We start from the raw sequence: 24,154 nt of genomic DNA on the forward strand, positions 1-24,154 counted from the left end.
AAGACAAAAAGAAGAGAGGAAGGAGGAAGAAGAGGAGGAGAAAGCGAAGGAGGAGGAGGAGGAGGAGGAGGAGCGGGAAGAAGAGTAAAGGAGAAATGCGAAAAACGTGGGAATGAAGAGAGAGAGAGAGAGAGAGAGAGAGAGAGAGAGAGAGAGAGAGAGAGAGAGAGAGAGAGAGAGAGAGAGAGAGAGAGAGAGAGAGAGAGAGAGAGAGAGAGAGAGAGAGAGAGAGAGAGAGAGAGAGAGAGAGAGACTTGTCCCTTTACATGCTCCGCAAAATTTAAAATGCATATTCTCATAGAAACACACACACACACACACACACACACACACACACACACACACACACACACACACACACACACACACACACACACACACACACACACACACACACACACACACACACACACACACACACACACACACACACACACACACACATTTGTACTCTAGTAAGTACAAATCTTCTGTGATCAATGAATTTTCTAAATTGGAACCTTTTATGGAATGTTTGGGAATCGAAGCAATATGTAATGCTAATACCTATTTATTTCTTTGTATTTACAGACCACCTCAAAGCAGTATAAATAATTTTCACAATTCACTTAATGAAATCTTATCCCTAATTAAAGATAAAAATTACAAGGAGGTTTTTGTGTTTGGAGACTTAAACATAGATTTGTTACAATGTAATAATGACAATGTGCAGGATTTAATTAATATAATGTACAGCTATTCTTTATTTCCTCTAACTACCTTGCCTACTCGAGTAACTTCAACTTCATCCACGTTAATTGATCATGTTTGGTCATCTCAGATTGAAAGTAATACTGCCAATTATATATTAAAGACAGATATCAGTGACCAGTACCCAGTAATCTCTGTATTTAAATGTGATAAATATCGTCATCCTTCTCCCACTTACGTAACTAATAGAATATTTAATCAGGACTCCTTGAAAATTTAGTAATAGTCTCACAAACTAATTGGAGTGACACATTAAATTGTATATGTGCTAATGAGGCCTACAACTTATTTTACAGTAAATTTAAAACATGTTTTGATAAGTGTTTTCGGAAAGAAAAATTAAATTTAGTTTTAAAAGGAACGTAGTCCACACATTACTCTAGCTCTTAAGAATAGTATTAGAGAAAACATCGACTTGAAAAACTAGCTCATAAATGGCCTTTAACGTTTAAGGAGCCTTAGAATATATAGAAATAAATTAACGTCACTTTAAATTAGCCAAGAAGAAGTAAAACCAAGAGCAGTTACTTAATATCCAAGGTAATCCAAAACAACACTGTAGATCCATTAATACTATTCTTGGTAGATGCACATGTGCTAAACATACAGTTATTGAATTAAAGCCACATTGTACTGACATTTCTGAAACATTTAATGACCATATTTTGAAGGCTGGGGGCTAGATCATGATATAGTAGGGATGAATATATGACATATTTACAACTCACCTAATTACTCGGTATACTTATCACCAGCTACACAGATAGAAATTGAAAACTTTCTTAAGACATTAAAAGGTACATCATCTGGTTTTGATGAAATTTCTCCCTTGGTCGTAAGACAAACTGCCAGCATAATTTCCTTGCCATTAACACACATAGTTAACCTCACATTAAAGAAAGGAGTTTTTCCGGACGAACTTAAGAAAGCTAAATTATTCCATTATTTAAGTCAGATAATAGAGATGATGTCAATAACTACAGACCTATATCAGTTCTTCCTGTGTTCAGTAAAGTCTTTGAAAAAGTGATATGCACTCGTCTTGTAAATTTCATTGAGAAAAATAATTTATTTTCGAATTGTCAGCATGGTTTTAGACCAGGGCGCTCTACTGAGTCGGCCATATTTCAGTTTACCAATAATGTGTATAAATATCTGGAAAAACATTATTTAGTTGGAATTTTTAGATCTTTCTAAGGCTTTTGATTCGCTATGTCATAAAATTCTTTTAAATAAACTTAGTAATTTTGGGGATTCGGGAGTTCCTTTAGAATTATTCAAAAATTATTTAACAAATCGATTTCAAGCTGTTTACTGTAATTCTAAATATTCTTCTTTCAGCCTATCAAAATGGGTGTACCGCAAGGATCTATCCTAGGACCTATACTTTTTCTCATCTATATTAATGATATTGTCAATGCTAGTAATAAATTTAAGTATACCATTTATGCTGACGACACTAATTTACTATTAGATGATAAAATATAAATAGTTTGCATATAAACATTAATAATGATCTCAATTCAATTAATATGTGGCTTAAACATAATAAGTTAAGGTTAAATATCACTAAAACAAAATACATTATCTTTCAAAACCGATCAGTCACTACTAACATGCCACCTATAACACTTGAAGGAAAAGTACTTGAACGAGTTTCTTATACTAAGTTTTTGGGCGTTGTCATAGATCAAAATATCAATTGAAATACCAAATTAATTCTGTTGCAAATAAACTATCTAGGATATGTGGCATACTGTATCGAATAAGAAATAGCCTTACACAAGAAGCACTTATCAGTATTTATTATACACTTTGTTACCCATCTCATTTATTGTGTATCTGTGGGGCGTGTACGTGGCCTTCCTTTCTTAAAATCTTCAGGTTTCTCAAAAGATATTTAGGTGTATGTTTTACATGAACAAGTTTGATTCCACATAACGTATTTTCCACACATAGATTTCTTAATTTTAAAAACATTCATTGTTATTTTCACTATTATTTATTTATAAAACCGCACTTGCTGATGCATGGAACTCATCCTTTTCAAGTTATTAATACATTGCATAATACGCGCAGGAACAATATAAATCTTATCTCCAGTTCAGGACAGTTCTTTTCAGAAATAGTATTTTATGCTCAGGACCTCAAGTTTGGAATTCTTGCCAGTAGAAATAAAAAATCTCCTTAATAGTAATAATTTCTCTCTATTTAAAAAGTCAGTAAAAACACTTATTTGCAATCCAAAACAATCACGTTAAAATTATAATTTATTCCTGAAAACATGAACACAAATTTACATTATTAAATCTAATCAGTGAATTGCATAGTACTATTGTCCATATTATTTTATTATTGTTATTATTATTATTATTATTATTATTATTATTATTATTATTATTATTATTATTATTGTTATTATTATTATTGTAGTTGTTATTATAGTTAACATTTTAGATATAACTATTATAACTTCATCTGGTATTATAGTTGATGTTGTTATTTATTGTATATTTGTATTTAGCTTTATGGTTGGGAGCTATCTGCAACCTTTAGAAAGATAATAATAGTGCAATGAAATAAATATACAGTGTCAGAGCTTCTGTCTGGACAGGCTAGATTCGTGCCAGAATTATATATATATATATATATATATATATATATATATATATATATATATATATATATATATATATATATATATATATATATCAATGTATGTTATATATACAAAAACATTACTTACTTACATTACTTACTTACTACTTACACACACACACACACACACACACACACACACACACACACACACACACACACACACACACACACACACACACACACACACACACACACACACACACACACACACACACACACACACACACACACACACACACACACACACAAACACATCCCATCTTCTCTATATCATCAATCTAACCAACCCCTCCTCCTCCTCCTCCTCCTCCTCCTCCTCACAACGGCGCACCCATTGTCACTTTAATTCACTCTTCCTTTCTATTTATCTATATTCTATTTTCTCTTTTCTCCTTCCTTTATCACCATCAACTACATTCTCTCTCTCTCTCTCTCTCTCTCTCTCTCTCTCTCTCTCTCTCTCTCTGGTAATTCATTCGCCATCCTTTGATTCCAGGGTAATATGGCAAGGCGGAGGAAGAGGCGAGGGCACCCTTCTGCTGCTCTCTTTTCCTGCCGCCGTTGCTGACTGGCTCTCAGCTCACTTTCGCTTTCCCTCGTTCTTACTCCTTTTCCCACTTTTAAAATTGACGCGTGCCTTGACTATCTTGCCGACAAGGTTCCTTGCTCGCCGACGATGCGCCAAGATCTTGTACTTGCCCTCCTGTTCTGGGCCCTGCTTGCGAACCTGGTCCTGGAGCGGTGACCCATGAACTCAACCCTGTGATGGTGCCTGACTTTAGAAGAGCTGATTATGAGGGGCTTAGAAGTCACCTTGAGGAGGTAAATTGGGGAACCTTAGGGCTGGATGAGGGCCAGATCTCAAGGCTGGAGCCGGAGAGACAGCGGAATCATGTAGAAATGACCTACAATAATTTAGTTAGAGTAATTGCAGAGGGTCAGAGACAGCATATGCCTTACCAAGCACGTAGGAAGGAAAATAACGACCCCAAATGGATGACCCGCAGACTCAAGCACGAGATAGGTTTAAAGAGAGGATTTTATAGGAAAATAAAGAACGGAGAAACCCACCTCAGGGGTAGGTATGTTGATCTAGCCAAGTTGGTGAAGAGGAACACCCGCCTAGCAAAAAGAAATTATGAGATTAGGGTAGCCAACGAGGCCAAGAGCGATCCCAAGGGCTTCTTCAAATTGTACAGAACGAAAACAAGGGACAAAATTGGACCTTTGAAAACTAACACAGGTGAGCTCGTTGAGAATGGAGAAGATATGAGCCAAATGATGAATGACTATTTCCTCTCAATTTTCAAGCAGGAAAATCTAACAACCATTCCGGAGAGAGTTCAGGTATATGAGGGCGAAGGGAACGACAAGTTGAGGGATGTGATCATCACTAGGCAAGTAGTCCAGGATGAGATTAGTAGGTTGAAGAAAAACAAATCGCCGGGCCCAGACGAAGTATTCCCAAGGGTGCTGAAAGAGTGCAAGGAGGTCCTCAGTGGCCCGCTTACCGATATCTTTAAGATGTCGGTAAATTCTGGGTATGTGCCCAATCAATGGAAAGTAGCTAATGTGACGCCGATTTTCAAAAAGGGAGACAAGTCAGCCACCTCAAATTATAGCCCAATTAGCTTAACATCAGTTGTAGGAAAGATGTTGGAGTCAATTATAGCCGGGAGAATTCGGGACCATCTAGAAATCATAGTTTAATTCATGATTCACAGCATGGATTCACAAAAGGTAGGTCTTGCCTTACTAACCTGTTGTCCTTCTACACTAAAGTAATCGAGGCAGTTGACCGAGATGAAAACTATGACATATCGTATCTAAATTTCCGTAAAGCGTTCGAGAAAGTTCCCCATCACCGGCTATTACTAAAATTACAGGCTCACGGCATTGATGGGAAAGTTTTGAACTGGATCAGGGCGTGGCTTAGTGGTAGGAAGCAGAGAGTGCAAATCAATGGTAAAAAATCTGAATGGGGCAGTGTTACGAGTGGCGTCCCACAAGGGTCGGTGCTGGGTCCTCTGCTCTTTATTATTTACATCAATGACTTGGACACAGGAATTAGTAGTGATGTCAGCAAGTTCGCAGATGATACCAAGATCGGTAGAATAATCCAATCAGACAGGGACGCTACCGTTCTCCAGGATGAGCTTGACAGACTATATGATTGGGCGGGGAAGTGGCAGATGGAATTCAATGTCGGGAGGTGTAGCATTCTGAGTGTAGGTAGGAATAACCCCTCACACAATTACTCCTTAAATGGCACTCCTCTAAGTAGGTCTGGGCGTGAGAGAGACTTAGGAGTCCTAGTGAGCGCTGACCTCCGCCCTAGGGCTCAATGCATTCAGGCTAAAAATCGGGCAAACAGAGTACTTGGTTTCATCTCAAGGAGCTTAAGCAATAGGAGCGCTGAAGTCATCCTCAAACTTTACTTAGCACTAGTTAGACCTCATCTCGATTATGCAGTTCAGTTCTGGTCCCCCTACTATAGAATGGATATCAAGATGTTAGAATCTGTACAGAGGAGGATGACAAAGATGATTCAGGGGGTGAGAAACTTACCTTATGAAGACAGGCTGAAGCAGTTAAATCTACACTCGCTAGAAAGGCGAAGGTTGCGAGGAGACTTGATCGAAGTCTATAAATGGATGAAGGGATTTAATAAAGGGGATGTCAATCAGATTTGGATAGTAAAAGAGCCGGGTAGGACGCGTAGCAATGGTTTTAAGTTAGACAAATTCAGATTTAACAAAGACATAGGCAAGAATTGGTTCACCAATAGAGTGCTGGACGAATGGAACAGGCTTGGGGACCATGTTGTGGGTGCCAATATCGTAGATACATTCAAGAAGAGATTAGATAAAGCCATGGATGATGAGGTAAGGTGGGGTTGAGTGTACAGGAGCTGTCTTGTATAGGCCTACCGGTCTCTTGCAGACTCCTTACGTTCTTATGTTCTTATATTCTTAACCAGAGCCCCACGGACCCGAGCTCCGACGAGCCGCACGACACCGCGCAAGGGGAGGGAGGACCCCCTGCGAGGAACAGCGCGGTCGACACATCGAGGGACGTGGGGTGGTGGACCCGGAGCAGGGCAAGACGCCACGCGGCCCGCAACGACACAGAGGAGGTTAAGGAACAGCGCAGGCAAAATGCGCTCCTGACCTACTCCCTCCGCCTTTCCCAAGAAGAAGTGGCCGTTCTGCACAGGGCGGTCCAGGCCGAGGAATGGATACGGAGGGAGGAGGAACAACGAGCGCTGGCGCTAGAACAACAGAACAGCGTCCTGCGCAGATACCTGTCCTCAACACGGCAACGAGTATATGGCCGTCTCCAAGCCCTGTCATTATCCCGGAAGAGAAATGGCGGTCTGCGCCAAGAACTGATATCTGCCCGGACAGAAATTCAAGGCCTGCAGCAGAAACTGTCCTCTGCCCGGACAGATATTGATGGCCAGCGCCAAGAACTGTCCTATGCCCAGTAAGAGATTGATGGCAAGCGCCAAAAACTGACCTATGCCCGGAAAGAAATTGGTGGCCTGCGCCAAGAACTGTCCTATGCCCGGACAGAAATTGATGGCCTGCGCCAAGAACTGTCCTATGCCCGGACAGAAATTGATGGCCTGCGCCAAGAACTGTCCTATGCCCGGACAGAAATTGATGGCCTGCGCCAAGAAATGTCCTATGCCCGGACAGAAATAGATGTCCTGCGCCAAGAACTGTCCTATGCCCGGACAGAAATTGATGGCCTGCGCCAAGAACTGTCTTATGCCCGGACAGAAATTGACGGCGAGCGCCAAGAACTGTCCTATGCCCGGACAGAAATTGACGGCCAGCGCAAAGAACTGTCCTATGCCCGGACAGAAATTGATGGCCAGCGCAAAGAACTGTCCTATGCCCGGACAGAAATTGACGGCCAGCGCAAAGAACTGTCCTATGTCCGGACAGAAATTGATGGCCAGCGCAAAGAACTGTCCTATGCCCGGACAGAAATTGATGGCCAGCGCAAAGAACTGTCCTATGCCCGAACAAATATTGATGGCCAGCGCAAAGAACTGTCCTATGTCCGGACAGAAATTGATGGCCAGCGCAAAGAACTGTCCTATGCCCGGACAGAAATTGATGGCCAGCGCAAAGAACTGTCCTATGCCCGAACAAATATTGATGGCCAGCGCAAAGAACTGTCCTATGCCCGAACAGAAATTGATGGCCAGCGCAAAGAACTGTCCTATGCCCGGACAGAAATTGATGGCCAGCGCAAAGAACTGTCCTATGCCCGAACAGAAATTGATGGCCAGCGCAAAGAACTGTCCTATGCCCGAACAAATATTGATGGCCAGCGCAAAGAACTGTCCTATGCCCGAACAGAAATTGATGGCCAGCGCAAAGAACTGTCCTATGCCCGGACAGAAATTGATGGCCAGCGCAAAGAACTGTCCTATGCCCGAACAGAAATTGATGGCCAGCGCAAAGAACTGTCCTATGCCCGGACAGAAATTGACGGCCAGCGCAAAGACTGTCCTATGCCCGGGCAGAAATTGATGGCCAGCGCCAAGAACTGTCCTATGCCCGAACAAATATTGATGGCCAGCGCCAAGAACTGTCCTATGTCCGGACAGAAATTGATGGCCAGCGCAAAGAACTGTCCTATGCCCGGGCAGAAATTGATGGCCAGCGCCAAGAACTGTCCTATGCCCGAACAAATATTGATGGCCAGCGCCAAGAACTGTCCTATGGCCGGACAGAAATTGATGACCTGCAGCAGAAACTGTCATCTGCCCGGACAGAAATTGATGGCCAGCGCCAAGAACTGACATCTGCCCGGACAGAAATTGATAGCCAGCGCCAAGAACTGACATCTGCCCAGACAGAAATTGATGGCAAGCGCCAGGAAATTGATGGCCAGCGCCAGGAAATTGATGGCCTACGCCAGGAATTGTCCTCTGTCCGGAGAGATTACAACGGATTACGCCAAGAACTGACCTTCACCGGGACAGAAAACAAAGGCCTCTGCAGGCAAAATGCGCGGCTGGCCTACTTCCTCCGCCAATCCCAAGAAGAAGTCGCCGTTCTGCACAGGGCGGTCCAGGCTGAGGAACGGATGTGGAGGGAACAGGAACAACGAGCGCTGGCACTAGAACAACAGAACAGCGTCCTGCGCAGTTACCAGCCCTTTGCCGAGCAGGAAAACAAAGGCCATGTCCACGACACTGCACCCGTCGTCTACGTTCAAATTCGTCAAGAAGGTGACGAAATAAACATTGAAACTGGTCACGTCCCCTTTCAAGAAGACTTCAACACTGACGACGTGATGAAATTCGAAGTTCATATATCAGATGATGACATGGTGCACGTGATCGAGCCCGAGCCAGCTGAGGAAGTTTTAGACATCGAAATGAGTTGCGATGATGAGCTTGTTCCATCTTAGGAAGCCACCCCTCCCCTTCCCCATCCTTCCCCCCCGACGTAACTCCCCTATCGTCGGCCTCCCCATTTTCACCCTTCCCTTCCCCATCCTTTCCCCCGACGTAACTCCCCTATCGTCGGCCTCCCCATCCTCACCCTTCCCTTCCCCATCCTTTCCCCCGACGTAACTCCCCTATCTTAGGCCTCCCCATCCTCACCCTTCCCCTCAAGGTGGCTTACCCATCCCCAGCGTTCCCATTCCTCAACCTGGCAGATTCTCCTTCCAGCTAGCGGCGGTTCTTCAGTCCAACGGCTGTTCGGGCAAGATTTCTCACAAAGGCCTGCGACAGATCCTAAGCCCGTACCTTGAGTTCGCCGCCTCAACTTGTATTTCTTACATTTCTTACATTTCTTTAAACCTTTCTATCTATGAGTAAATTTGTTCTGAAGGTAATATTTGAATCACAGAGTTACATACAGAGTTATGTCCCCCATCCCCCTGACTTGTGCCGCGGGCTTGGCCAGGAGGAGGAGGAGGAGGAGGAGAAGGAGGAGGAGGAGGTGGTGGAAGAGGAGGAGACAAGACAAAGAATGAGGAGGAGGAGGAGGAGGAGGAGGAAGAGAGTCGTATGCGTTATTTTAAAAAGGAGGATTAATAATAAAAGAGCCACTTATGGAGGAGGAGCGTGAGGCGTGGCGGCCCCGGGAATAAGGAATGCATAGGAATGAGCCTGGAGGAGTGTGTTTTAAAATGCACCGCCTTAAAGAGGAAAATGTCTAGTTGTGTTCTTGTAGCGGGAGAAAAGGCGAAGTAATTTTTTTTTTCTTATTGGATAGAAAACGAAGAAAAGGAGAAGGGGGTAGTTGAAGATAATGAGCAATGAGAATAGATGAAAAAAATAATTAAGGGTAAGGATGAACATGGTAATTAGGATAACATAGGAGAGTGAAATGACGGACATAGAGATAAGGAAAATAAACACAGCAGCAAAAAAGAAAAAAACAAAAAAACAAAACAGGGAGAAACAGAGGGACGAAATTATCAGAATGGAAGAGAAAGATGAGGTAAAAAAAAGCAAGAGGAGGAACGAGGTGGAGTTCATCGACGAAGGAACACATTTACTTTATCAAGAAAGAAAAATAGGAATAAAAAAAACGAAAAAATGGAAACTAAATTAAAAAGAACAACAACAAAAAAAAAAAGAAATGCAGGATAAACAAGACATTCTATACTCCGCCTTATCTCCTATGTATACACACCTGTTGACGCGTGGAGGAGGAGGAGGAGGAGGAGGAGGAGGAGGGGACAGTCCTTGGCGAGGCGGCTGCAGGAGGAGAGGGGCACCTGAGGAGAAGGATGAGAGGCAATTATTTACTTCTTAACCGAGATGGCGTGGTGGTAAAGGAGGAGGAGGAGGAGGAGGAGGAGGAGGAGGAGGAGGAGGAGGAGTGTAGAGGGAAGGATGGATGAGCAGAAGAGAGAAGAGAAGGAATAATATGAGACGTAAGAGGTGTATGAAGAGAGATTGATGGAGAAGAAAGATAAGAAGTGAGAGCAGAGGAGAGGAGAAGAAAGGTGAGGAGAAGAGAAGAGAGGAGAGGAGAAGGAAGAGATAAGAGGAGAGGAGGGGAGAAGATGGGAGGAGAGAAGCGAAGCAGAGAGAAGTAGATCTAAAATAAAAAAAAGGATAAGAAGGCGAAAGCGAAGAAGAAAAACGAAAAGAAGGAAAAACAAGTAATGATAATAAGAAGAAATAGAAGATGAAACATTATCATCATCAATATCATCACCATCATCAACATCATCATCACCACCATCATCACCACCATCATCATCATCGTCAGCAGCAGAAAAAGGAAGAAGCAAAAGAAGTAGAAGAATAAGACATGAACAGAAAAAAAATCAGCACACACACACACACACACACACACACACACACACACACACACACACACACACACACACACACAAACAAACAAACAAGCAAACAAATAAACAAACACACACACACACACACACACACACACACACACACACACACACACACACGAACCCGTCTCTCTCGACAATGCAAGTAAAAAACACAAACAAGTCTGCAAAACACAAAGCAAACAAACAAACAAACACACACTCATTAATAACAAAAGGCTTATCTCTGAGTATATCTGTCTTACCGAGGTTTTAGAGGGGGGAAGGGAGGGGAGTAGGAGAGGGAGGGAGGGAGGGGCAGGGAAGAGGGGAGAGGGAGGGGAGGGAGGGGGACAGAAGGGGGAGGTAGTGGGAGGAGAGGAGGTGGTAGGTTGACATTTTTGTAACTTTTTTTCAGGTATTATTGATGAAGGAAAAAATCCTCCATGACAGTCTTCATTCAGCACATTCCTCCACTTCATTCATCCGTCTTTTGTGTCCTGTCTTGCCCTCTTATCTGATTGCCAGGGAAGGAGGAGGAGGAGGAGGAGGAGGAGGAGGAAACATGGAAACATGGAAACATGGAAATGCAGGCAACAGAAAGCCTATTGGCTCATTACGAGGTCGCCCGCTTGGGTGATTTAATCTGCTCGACCGCCACTTGGGGCTTGGTGAGCAGATGAAAGCACCTCGATATTGAGGAGCAGATGGAAGCCCCTCGTTATTCAGTTTACTCCTGACGCAGCGAAATGACGGTCGATTCTATATTTGAAGGAGTTGATGGTATTCGCATTTACTACTTCTGAGGGAAGATTGTTCCAGTGGCGGATGACTCGGTTTGAAAAGAAACTCCTTCCAATGTCTGTGTTACATCGACTCGACTGAATGGGTAAACCGTTATTTCTAGTTCTTGAGTTGGTTTGCAGTTCAAAGAATTTGGAGTAATCGACGTTATTGAACTTTTTTAGATACTTGAAGACTTGAATCATATCCACTCGTAGGCGTCTTTTCTCCAATGTAAAGAGATTGAGTCGCTTGAGTCGTTCCTCGTACGGTTGAGCCCTTAAGGTTGGAATCATCTTTGTGGCGCGTCGTTGAATCCTTTCCAGTAAAGCAATGTCCTTTCTGTAATTGGGAGACCAGAACTGCACTGCATACTCGAGGTGCGGTCTTACCATGGAATTATACAAGGATAGCATCACGTCTGGTGTTTTACACTCGAAGTTCCTCGCTATGAACCCGAGCATAATGTTGGCCTTGTTGTATGCTTTTTTAAAGTGATTAGCGTGTTTCAGGTCACTGCTGATAGTGAATACAAGATCCTTTTCCTCCTGCATCGCTTGCAGAGGTCTCCCATTCATGATGTATGTGTGGTTACTATTTTGGGACCCAATGTGCATGACTTTGCATTTGTCAACATTAAAAGACATTTGCCATTTTTCCGACCATTCGATAATGTGATTGAGGTCTTTCTGAATGATTTCGCAGTCGGTCTTTGTGAGGGCATCTCCACCCACCTTGGTGTCATCTGCAAATTTCGATATTGTGGATTTCAGTCCTGATTCTAGGTCATTGATATATATGATAAAGAGGATGGGTCCCAGCACTGACCCTTGAGGCACTCCACTAGTGACTGGTAGCCAATCGGAAGGCTGTCCGTTGAGTAGTACTCGTTGTTTTCTGTCGGTGAGCCAATCTCTTATCCACGCGATCAGATTGGCTCCGATGCCCGCCGAGTGCAGTTTCTTAAGGAGTCGCTCGTGCGGTACCTTGTCGAAGGCTTTCTGAAAGTCCAGGTATATAACATCACTGGGGATGTGGGCATCCCAGTTCTTATATATACCTTGGAAGAAGTCTAATAAATTCGTTAGGCAGGAGCGCTTGTTTCTGAAGCCATGCTGGGTGTCGGAGATTACATTATTGTTTTCTAGAAACTTAACAAGTTTATCTCTAATAATCTTTTCGAGTATTTTTCCTGGCACTGATGTCAATCTTATGGGCCTGTAGTTTAATGAAACGCTTTTGTCTGCTTTTTTGAAATTCGTTGTTAGTTTCGCCATCTTCCAGTCTTGCGGGAGCTTGTTTATTTGAAGTGACCGGTTGAATATGGTAGTGAGTGGTTGAAGTATTTGTTGTTTAAGCTCTTTTAATAACCGCGGGACAAACTGTCGGGTCCCGTTGACTTGTTCGTGTCGAGTTTGTCCAAGTACTTTTTACTTCTTGGTCGCATATTGAGTCAATTTCCAGCGGCGTGATCTCACTCGGCGGGGCAGGGCTCTCGGGAATGGTTTCGATGTCCTCGACTGTGAATACGGATGCGAAGTTACTGTTGAGGATTCTGGCCATCTGTTTACTGTCCTGAGTTACAGATCCAGTCTCGTCTGTCAGGGGACCAATATTGGATTTTACTTTCTTTTCGATCTTATGTACGTGAAGAATTTCTTGGAGTTAGTTTTGATTTCGCGCGCTATTTGCTTTTCATAGTTGCGTTTGCTACTCGAATAAGGCTGCGACAAGCTCTGAGGCTGTTGTGGTACTGTGTGCTGGCTTCGGCCGTAGCATTCTCTTTCATCAAATTATAATTCCTTTTTTAGGTTTACTGCCCTTTTATTTCTCTGGTCATCCACGGTGGATCTACGGCCCCATTTACTCGCCTGGATTTCGTAGGCACTGTAGCCTTCTCTACTTGCAACAGCTTATCTTTGAAGACGTTCCACGCGTTGTCGATTGTATTGTCGGTGATGCCAAGTTGGTCCCAGGTCGTAGGGGGAAGCAGTGCACGGGCTAAGTTGAAATTTCCTTTTTTGTAATCTGGTATCACTGATGGATTATCTACGAGTTTGTGACATATGTTGATATTAAAACGGATTAAGTGGTGATCGCACCCATTAAGTTTCTCACCAACTGTACAGTCGCGAATGAGGTCGGGGTCGCTTACTAATACCAGATCCAGCAGATTGTTTTCTCTTGTTGGTTGAGTTACAACTTGAGTGAGGAACGAATCCTCCACCATTTCTAAAAGCCTGTTACCCTCTTGATCTCCAGTCATCAGTCCCCAGTCAATGTTAGGGCAATTAAAGTCCCCAATTATAATTGCTTCCTTGCTTTGTGTTAGAGTGAATCTCTTCGTAGAGGGCAGTGTCATCGGCTGCCTGTTGTTTCGGAGGCCTGTATACGGTTGCAAGTGTTAGTTTCTTGTTATTTGCGGTTATTTCCACATAGACAGAATCGTATTTCTCTGCGTCCTGTTTGTCTATTTTTATGGCAGGGAGTGTACTTTTTACGTAGCAAACTACTCCTCCTCCTTTCTTGTGCTTTCGACTTTTGTGGAAGCTTTCGTACCCAGGAATGACATTTCGGATTCTAGATGGGTAGAGTTGGCCCAAGTCTCTGTGATGGCTACCACATCTGGTTTCTCTGTTGCAATATACGCCCTAATTTCGTCCTTTTGGGTATTAAACTACGTGCATTTGTGTACATGATAGAAATGTGGCCGTGACGAGTTGTACCAGTTCGCTTGTCGGAGGCGTGGTTAGTTACACAGTTTCTTGTGAGTCGCACTGACGCTACGGGTTGGTTGATCAAGGGCTGCCTTTGCCCGTCCTCGCCCGCCGTTTTTTGAAAGGCTTTTCGAAAAGCTTTTCACTGCCTCGTCCAGAAGCCTCCCGAAACGCGCCGATCCAACCTCATTCAGATGTAGTCCATCGTTCCAAAACAAGTCTGGGCGCTCAAGGAAGTGGTGCCAGGCGTTTGTAAACGCCACGCCTTCGTCGTCACAAATTTCCTTCAGACTAGTATTGATGTTGCTCGCTTTGCTGTTGAAGCCGGCGTAAGCGCTGATTCTGGGTAGAATTCCAGAGACAATGACGTGAGGGGACTTGGTCTTGTAACGCCGAATGACCTGACGGTATTTTGATAGTAGGGCCTGAGTTTGAGTAGACTGAACGTCATTTGTCCCCGCGTGAATCAAATAAACTGTGTCTTCCTTCGCGAGTTCCGTGACAGCATCGACAGCTGAAGTAATGTCGTCAGTTTGGCTCCTGGAATACAATAACGCCTCCGCGTCTCTGTATTCCTGCCGCAGAATTCCGTTAATTGACCTCTAACCAGCGAGTCCCCTACAAGTCTAACAGATGTTTTCAGCTTGTCTGTGCCCCGAAACTGTGTCTGATCTACGCAGACCACAGCAGGAAGAATGGTCTTGTGGCGTCTAATGGATGAGTAGTGAGGAGTGGGAGTGTGGTGGCGACTGGACGTGGAGGCGTTAGGAGGGCTGGTAGAGGAGAGGGACAAGGGGGAGCCCAGGGACGATGAGGAAGAGGCGGAAGGGTTGACTGCAGGGGAGCAGAGGAGGAGGATGTTGAGGATGCGGAGGAGGGGCAGAGGCGGCGGAGGATGGGGTGGAGGGGGTTGACTGGGGAGGAGTCGGGGAGGAGGATGTTGAGGATGTGGCGGAGGGGCCAGCGGCGGAGGAGGAGGACGGGGCGGTAGGGGTTGACTGGGGAGGAGTAGAGGAGGAGGATGTGGAGGAGGGGAGAAATGTATGAGGAGGTGGCTGAGGCGGTGGAGGAGGACGAGTCCGACGGGGTGGTCTGGGGGGGAGGAGAGGAGGAGGATGTTGATGAGGTGGAGGAGGGGGCAGAGTTGGAGGAGGAGGACGGGGCGGAAGAGAAGAGTGAGGAAGAGGAAGGGGAGGAGGAAGAGTAGGTGGTGGTGATGGTGGGATGGGTGGGGGAGGGGGCGGTGATGGCGGTGCTGGTGGTGGAGGGTGAAGAGGGAGAAGAAGAAGACGAAGAAGACGAAGAAGAAGAAGAAGAAGAAGAAGAAGAAGAAGAAGAAGACGAAGAAGAAGAAGGGAGTTGAGGTGTGACGTCACGATGTCCCAGAGTAACGCATTGGAGCGTTGTAGATCCTCGTTGGGTGGGTGTAGTGCCTGAATACGTAAGTCTAAGACCCAGTCTCTACACATCGCGTCGCTGGTTTGGTAATGAATCGCAGCATATTTCTTTGAACAATTACAGCAATTGAAATAGTTGGACGGCATGATTACTTCTTTTTTTTTTTTTTTTTTTTTTATTTACTGTTGCAAGACGATATATAGGTGAACTTTAAAGTTAAGATGAATTTTTTATCAAAAACTGAATGGAGGCGGCTTTAAATCGGTCGAGTCACGCGGAGAGTTTGGTGTGGCGTCTATGAGGGCCCACACGTGTTTTCCCTCCGGGATTAAAATTCTCTGGGGATTAAACTTTCCTCCTTTTCAAAACAGGTGTGCTGGTATACGGGTCAAGCTTTGTACTTCTACGTTAGTGACAGATTTTCTACGTTAGTTAGACACAAGAAGCTCACTGTCTTTCACTGGGTGCTGTGTTAGGTCGTGTAGTTGTAATCCTACTGAGGAAAGACAGGAAACACAAAAAAGTCGATTAATAACTTAACCGCTCGTGGCTGTAGCAGGGAAGTCCTCTCACTGTAAGGTAATCCTCGCAACACTTCAAACACTAGTTAGACGCGTCACAGCACTGAGTTAGACGTTAATTAATTAGGTTGAGTGGTGCTAAATAAGACAAGTAAACAAGCACAGTTAGTCGTTCGATTTCTGAGAAGGCGTACGGGCCTATTTAAGTAACGGTTAATTAAAAACGTGGATGAACGGATTTCAAAAGTTGTGACGTTAAAATGTAACACACGGAGTCGATTTACACACGGAGTCGATTTACACAAAATAACAAGTGTCGTTTCACCAGACGAGGCGAAAAGCAAGGTTAAGGTTTGATGCCGGTAGGGCAGCGAGGTCAACGTCCGTCCCTTTGAGGAGGTCAGGCGAGACTGAGGAGGTCAGGAGGAGCACTTAGATAATAATAATGATGATGATGATAATAAAAAATAACAATACTACTACTACTACTACTACTACTAATAATAATAATAATAAAATACTAATATTTATGATAATTGATAAACAGCAGAAGAAGAAAAAGATAACGATGAAGAAGAAGGAAAGAAAAAGAGCGAAAGAGAAGGAGGAAGAGGAGCATCAAAACTAGGAATAAACATAAGGAAAGAAGGAAGGAAGAGAAAACGAAAACGAGGAAGATGAGGGAAGGGGACGATAGAGGGAGACTAAGTGGAGAGGTAAGAGCTTTGTGGACAGGTGCAAGTCGTTGATTAATTACCGGTGTGTTTTGAAGGGCAGGTTGGAAGTGGATGAGGAAGACGAGTTTAGGGGAGAGAGAGGTAGAGAGGGAGAGAGGGAGAGGGAGAGAGAGAGCTTATATGTATGTAGAGGTTCGATGCTTCCGTTTGTTGACGAAGCTAATATGAAGGCTTAAATCACTCGCGAACTCCACTGATCAATGAGAGGGCAGCTGCGGCAGGTGTTAGACGAAGGTTAAAATAATATGATAAACTCTCCCCATTTACCTGATATTTCCGACTAATTTATGCGTCTGGGAGCAAAGGAGGGTGGAGGAGCGAGCGTGGGAGAGTGGGATGAGGGTGAGAAGGAGAGAGAGAGAGAGAGAGAGAGAGAGAGATTCTATATTCACACTTTACCCCAAGGAAGTGTTGCTGTGAACTCTTATTAGACATCTTTTTGCGTACGCGTCTGCCTGTCTGCCTGCCTGTCTGTCTGTCTGTCTGCCTGTCTGCCTGTCTGCCTGCCTGTCGGTCCTTTCCTCGTCTCGTTTACCTGTGTAGCGATGTCTGCTTGGCGGTGAGCGTCTGGTTTTGTTTGTGTGTGTCTGTCTGTTTGTTTGTCGCTCTGCCTGTCTGGGTTAATGCGTGTGTACTACAATGTTTCCTTCCCGGACTGCTTCTGCAACCAGTTCCTCCCAGCGTTACAATTATAACATCTTGTTTTTCTACTGAGTTTTACATTATACTAATTTCCTGACAAATATTTAATTTATTTTTTATTGCCTCTGGTGTAAACAAGAGGAACATCAACAACATAACTACTTCACCAATCCTCCTCCTAGTACTACTACTATTGCTACTACTACAATTCTTACTACTACTACTACTACTACTTCTACTACTACTACTACTACTACTACTACTACTACTACTACTACTATTTCTACTTCTGCTACTACAACTGCTACTACTACTTCAACTACTACTACTACTACTACTACTACTACTGCTACTACTACCACTACCACCAAAACAACCCGTATAAACCCTATTACTGCCACAACAACGCCCACTACTACTTCTACTACTCCTACTACTACTGCTACTACTACTACCACTTTTTTTACAGCTAAGGAGACAGTTCAAGGGCGTAAAGAGTACTAGTGCTACTACTACTACTACTACGACTACTACTACTTCTACTATTACTACTACTACTAGTACTACTACTACTACTACCACTACTACCATTAACATCACCACTACTACTACTACCACTCCTACTATTATTGCTACTACAACAACAGCAACTACTACTACTACTACTACTACTAGTAATAATAATAATACTAAAAATAATAATAATAATAATAATACCACCACCACTACTACTACTTCTACATATGCTACAGCCATTGAGTGCTATTACTATTACTACAAAAGACAATTTAAAAAAAAAACACATGACTACAAAAAATCATATTGATAATACTGATAAAAAATAAAATAATAATAATTAATTTAAGAAGAGTAAGAAGACCAACATGACCAAAGAGTGAAAGAAATCAACAAACGAGTGAATCACGATAATTGCGCTTCTGCTATTAAAAGGCATATAATTGGAGAAATAGGAGGAGGAGGAGGAGGAGGAAGAAGAGGATTAGGATGAAGAGGAGGAGAAAGAGGAAGAGGAGGAGGCGGAGGACTGGGGAGTAAAAGGAGGAGGCGGCGAAGAATCAGACCCATAAATAAAAGGAAATATATTACTCTTTGACCACTGACGGGGGAGGAAGGGGAGGGCGAGGGGACGAAGGGGACGGAAGGGGACCGGGAGGGGGAGGGAGAGGGGAGGCGCTGACCATGAACATTAGAGGGCGGAGCAATTAGGCGGTAAATGCCCTAATTACCATAGTTTTCATTTCATTTAGGAGAGAAAGTAATGAGTCTATCCGATGACACTTAATGGGGGCGATAAATCAAAGGGTGAAGGCAGGTAATATTTTTTTCTCCCTCTCCCACAACCCACAACCCTCTCCCTCTCTCTCTCTCTCTCTCTCTCTCTCTCTCTCTCTTGTGTAACTAAATTGGATTATGGGAGCTATGACAGATCTTAATGGGGCAGAGGTTTAATGGGAGGGAGATGGGAGAGGAGAAGCGGGATGGGAAGAGTACATGGGGGAGAAGGAGGAGGAGGAGGAGGAGGAGGAATGCGTTAAGGGGGTCGGGAAGGTAAGATTCCTGTCCATCATCCGAGGAGTCGCGTGGCTTCGAGTGTGTGCCATTGTGGGTAATAATAGATAAAGGCGGAGAGATGGAATGCCGCGGAGAGAGAGAGAGAGAGAGAGAGAGAGAGAGAGAGAGAGAGAGAGACAGACAAAGACAGACAGACAGACAGACAGACAAACAGACAGACAGACAGACAGACAGACAAACGGATGGAGGAAAAAGCAATGAAATCAGTCACAAATAAATCGATTAATATAGCCAGAAAAAAAAAATAATAATAATAAATGGTACAGAAAAATGATATTACAAAAAAAATATTAAACCTGCAAAAAACAAAGAAAAAACACGAGCCAAACAGCATAAAACTCAAATCGTGGAAAAACAAATGGACAGAACTGGAATATATGGCCGCCCGCCCATCCATACACGGCTCTGGCTTTATTCGAGCGGGTCAGAGAATGAGTCTGAATATCAATTAGCCTACACCTGTTCAGCATCGAGATAAGGGCATGGTACTCTGTCCGGCCCACCTGTCGCGCGTACACACACACACACACACATACACACACACAAACGAGTCTATACACACCATAAACACACGACTTTCAACGTATTTTTTCTCCATGAATGTGTACAACAGTTTCTGAACTTCCTGAATAGAGTGTGAGCCAAATTTTGAATAACTAATAATAATATGTGTCCCGGAAGGTATGCTTATCAGGTGCACTGCCAAATCTTCTCTCCGATACTTTACAAACACACACACACACACACCCAGACATATGATGAATGAATACTCCAACGTCACCGAATAAATTGTATGGCCAGATCCTTTCAGCAGATTATGGGCGTGATATATCTAGTGCGTACCCTTCGGTTTTGTGTGATAAGATTAAATATGTAGTGATGATGAGAGCCCGCGTATATTGGGAAGAAGGGAAAGAGGAAAGCGTCGCGCGTTGAGAATTTATGTGATTCCGAGGCGATAAAAACGTGAGAGAAATCATGCGTGGGTGTGGCAGACGAGACGCAGGTGGCACAAAGAGTAATAATAGAAAAGGCAACAGAAATTAATCCATAAAGTGTGGAAAATGTAGGAAGCGCCCGAGTATCTTAACATTTACTGGGAACATAATTTACACTTTCCCTTGCCTCTCTTTCCTCTTCCTCCACCCCCTTCCTTCCTTCTTTAGCCATACTTTATCTTATTTACATTTATCTCGATTATCTTTACTGGGAACTCTTTTCACAGTTTCCATCACCTCCCTTTCCCCTTCTTCAGCCCCTTCTTTCCTTCTTCAGCCTTGCCTTATTTAATTCCTCTTTCCTCACCAATCCCTTTCCCATCTCCTTTATCCCAGTCCCTACAACAGACCTTCCCCACTTACACTTTCCTCCTTTCCCCAGCTCTTTCCTCCTTTCACTATACATTCATGATTCATTCCATCTTCATCTCCCTAGCTTTCTCACTTTTTCGTTCGCTTCCCCTTTCTTTTCTAGTTTTCAATTTTCCTTCCCTCCCCACATTCATATTCCAGATCTAGTCCCCCTTCCCCTTCTCCAGCTCTCTCTTTCCCAGTCCTACCCCGTCTTCCCTCTTCTTCCTCTTCTTCCTTCTTCCTATCCCTTTCCCCATATCCGCTACTCACCCTCACACAGCCTCTACAGTATGTTATTTCATCAAACCCACGCCTTTCCCTTCCTTTCCTCCTAACTCAGTTCTAAATTTTTCCCTATTCTCTCTTCACATCTCTTTATCTTCTCCCCAGTCACATCTCTGATTCTCCACTCATCACCGTCTTCATACTCACAGCAACCATTTCCATCCCTCTCTCTAGCCCCTTTTCGTAGCCCCTCACCATTTCTTGTCCCTTCCCTCAAACACCTTCAGTCACATCACCTCCCCAGCCCTTTCCTTAAGTCCCATTCTCTCACTCTCTCCTCCTTCCTCTTCCTCCACCAAGTCATTCACCCGATAACCTCTCTACTCCCTTCCTTAGCCGTTTCCTCCATCCCGTTTCCCTTTCTCTTCCCCAGACAGTTCTCCATCCCTTTCCTCTCAGTTTCTTCTTCCCCTTCCTCCACCAGGTCATTCTCCCATCAAATTCTCTACTCCCTTCCTTAGCCTCTTCCTCCATTCTCCTCCCCCTCTTTCTCTTCCCTAGACAGTTCTCAGCCCCGTCCTCTAGCCCCGTCCCCTGCCCCGTCCCCAGCCCCGTCAGTCCTCAAAATAGACAAACATATTCCACTCCTACATTACTGCATAACTCAGTACTCCCCCCTCCCCTCCCCCTCCTCCTCCCCTCCCTCTCTCCTCCCTATCACTTCCTCCTCCCCTCACTCCCTATAGATACTATCCATCATACCTGCCCTCATCTTTCTCTCCTTCCCTTCATTTACCTCTCCCCCCTGTCTCTCTCTCTCTCTCTCTCTCTCTCTCCCATTACAGATACTCTCTCTCTCTCTCTCTCTCTTCCTCTCTCTCTCCTTCCTCTCTCTCTCTCTCTCTCTCTCTCTCTCTCTCTCTCTCTCTCTCTCCATCTCTCTCTCTTTTCCTCTCTCTCCATATTCTTATTTTCCTCTCCACTAACTCTCCTTTCTTTTCCACCTCTCCTTTCCCATAACACTTCTTTTTCTCTCCTCTTCCCCCTACTTCTTCCTTTCTTTCTTTTCCTCTCCCCGTTCCTTTAATTTTCTACTTCCCTTCTTTTATCTCCATTCATTTTTCCATAATTTTCGCTTTCCATTCTTCCTTTTTCTCCGTTTCCCCTTTAACTTCCTACATATATCCCCTCCTTCCTTCTTTTCTATCTTAATTTCCTCTCATCTCCTGCTTCCTTTTCCCTAATATCTCTTTCTCTATTTCCTCCTCTTCATTTTCCTATTACTCTTATTTCCCTTTTTCTACTTACGCTTCCATTCAAACTCCTTTCTTTCCTCGCCCGTTCATCTCTTTCCTATTGCCATCCTCTTTTATCTCCCTTCCTTCTCCCTCCCGTTTCCCCTCCCTTCTTCATCTCCCTATTTTCCTCCACTTTTCACTATGGCTTCCTCTCCCGTCTACCTGTCTACCTGGAGTCACCTTTCACCCCTCCGGTCCCCCAGGTGAGGCAATTAAGAACGGCTCAGACGTCGCCATTAATTACGGTTTGAGTTATGGCATTTTTACCTTGATGCCTCTTTTTCCTTTCTTTTTTTGTTCAGAGACTTCTCATAGTTCTTATTTTTTTGTTCTTTAAGGTTGTCAAAGTTAATTCATTATGTTCGGTTTGGCAAGATTTTTTTTTCGATTTTTTGTTTTTGTTTTTGTTTTGTTTCCTCTCTCTCTCTCTCTCTCTCTCTCTCTCTCTCTCTCTCTCTCTCTCTCTCTCTCTCTCTCTCTCTCTCTCTCTCTCTCTCTCTCTCAAGAAATTTAATGGTTTCTACGTTTCTTCGGATGTCGTCTGTGGATCTTTACTGCAAATTAAAGCTATCTCACTTTCTTTTTATCGCTTTAAGAAGGAGAGTAAAAAATGGGACTTAGCGTCATCGTTAGTCTCTCTCTCTCTCTCTCTCTCTCTCTCTCTCTCTCTCTCTCTCTCTCTCTCTCTCTCTCTCTCGCACACGCGCGTGCACTTTTGATGTGTGTGTGTGTGAGAGAGAGAGAGTGATTGATTGAATGAGTGTGTGTGTGTGTGTGTGTGTGTGTGTGTGCGTGTGTGTGTGTGTGTGTGTGTGTTTACGTGTGACAGACTGATTGATTGAGTGTGTGTGTGTGTGTGTGTGTGTGTGTGTGTGTGTGTGTGTGTGTGTGTGTGTGTGTGATGGCAAATTGCTCTTCCGCGGCCGCCGCCATCTTGGAACTCCTTCGTCTGTCAACAGAGCACGTAAAGCAAAAAGTGACGCCGCCGCGACGCCATATATATAAGTGGGGACGTTAAGGCCGCTGAGAGAGAGAGAGAGAGAGAGAGAGAGAGAGAGGGGCGTGGGGATGACAATGTACTCGTTGCCCCTCTGCCCCTCTCTCTCTCTCTCTCTCTCTCTCTCTCTCTCATAACACATTGTTTTTATCGATTCTCTTTCATCTCTTTTCTCTGTAACCTTCCCCTTTTCCTCCTCGGTCACTATTTTTACTCCTTCCCGCCACACTTTCCTCCATTCACCACCCTCTTCATTGTAAAACCTTCTACTCTCACTCTCTCCATTATTCTTACCTTCCGTCTCTCCCTCCTCCCTCCCTTCTCTCTCTCCCTTCCTCCCCTCCATATCTTTCCTCCCTCTCTCTCTCTTCATGCACGCATCATCACAAAATCTCTCACTTCTTACCAACACACTTCCCCTTAGTTTAGCTTCCCTCCTCTCTTCCTCTCCCTCTTTCTCTACCTAAAACTGAATCTCTGTCTGTCTGCATCTCTCTCTCTCTCTCTCTCTCTCTCTCTCTCTCTCTCTCTCTCTCTCTCTCTCTCTCTCTCTCTCTCTCTCTCTCTCTCTCTCTCTCTCCTTCATATGATTTCCTTTCCTTTCTGCTCTAAAAAAAATCTCTCCACCTGTTTCTCTGTGCCTCTATCCCTTCAATTATATTCCCTTCAATGGCTATCTTTACAATACCAAAACGTCCTTTTTCAAATCCCTCTTGTGATTCCTTATTCTTCCCTTTCCATCCTATCTCTCCATTTCCTTTCCCTTCTATTCCTTTCTTTTCCCTGTAAATCCTCAACTTTCCGCTTCCATCTCCTTCCCTTCCCTTCTCATTTCTTCCCTACATCTTCTTATTTCTCCCTTCCCATCCCAATTCATTTCACTTCGCTTCTCTATCCCGTAATTCCTTAACTCTCCGCTCCCATCCCTTCCCTTCTCATTTCTTCCCAACATCATCTTATTTCTCCATTCCCATCCTACCTCCCCAATACACTTTACATCGCTTCTCTATCTTGTAATTCCTTAACTTTTCGCTCCCATCCCGTCCCTTCTCTACTCGTCCCTTCCACATATCTCTTCCCTTCTGTTTCCTATATTTCCTGAACTTTTCGCTCCCATCCCTTCCCTTCTCTACTAGTCCCTTCCTCACATCTCTTCCCTT

At 44.0% G+C, this 24,154-nt stretch overlaps 1 protein-coding gene across 4 annotated transcripts in view; it reads right to left on the reverse strand.

Moving 5' to 3' along the window:
• The window catches only part of LOC126980191 (discoidin domain-containing receptor 2-like), a 274,256-nt gene that overhangs the window by 74,619 nt on the left and 175,483 nt on the right, over nt 1-24,154 (reverse strand). For all 4 annotated transcript variants that reach the window (XM_050829813.1, XM_050829814.1, XM_050829811.1 and 1 more), the window contains one exon: nt 10,083-10,167. The gene's annotated coding sequence lies outside the window, so the exon portion shown is untranslated. The remainder of the gene's footprint in view (nt 1-10,082; nt 10,168-24,154) is intronic.

This window comes from Eriocheir sinensis, chromosome 43, assembly GCF_024679095.1.
Source record: "Eriocheir sinensis breed Jianghai 21 chromosome 43, ASM2467909v1, whole genome shotgun sequence".
NCBI classification, from domain to species: domain Eukaryota; kingdom Metazoa; phylum Arthropoda; class Malacostraca; order Decapoda; family Varunidae; genus Eriocheir; species Eriocheir sinensis.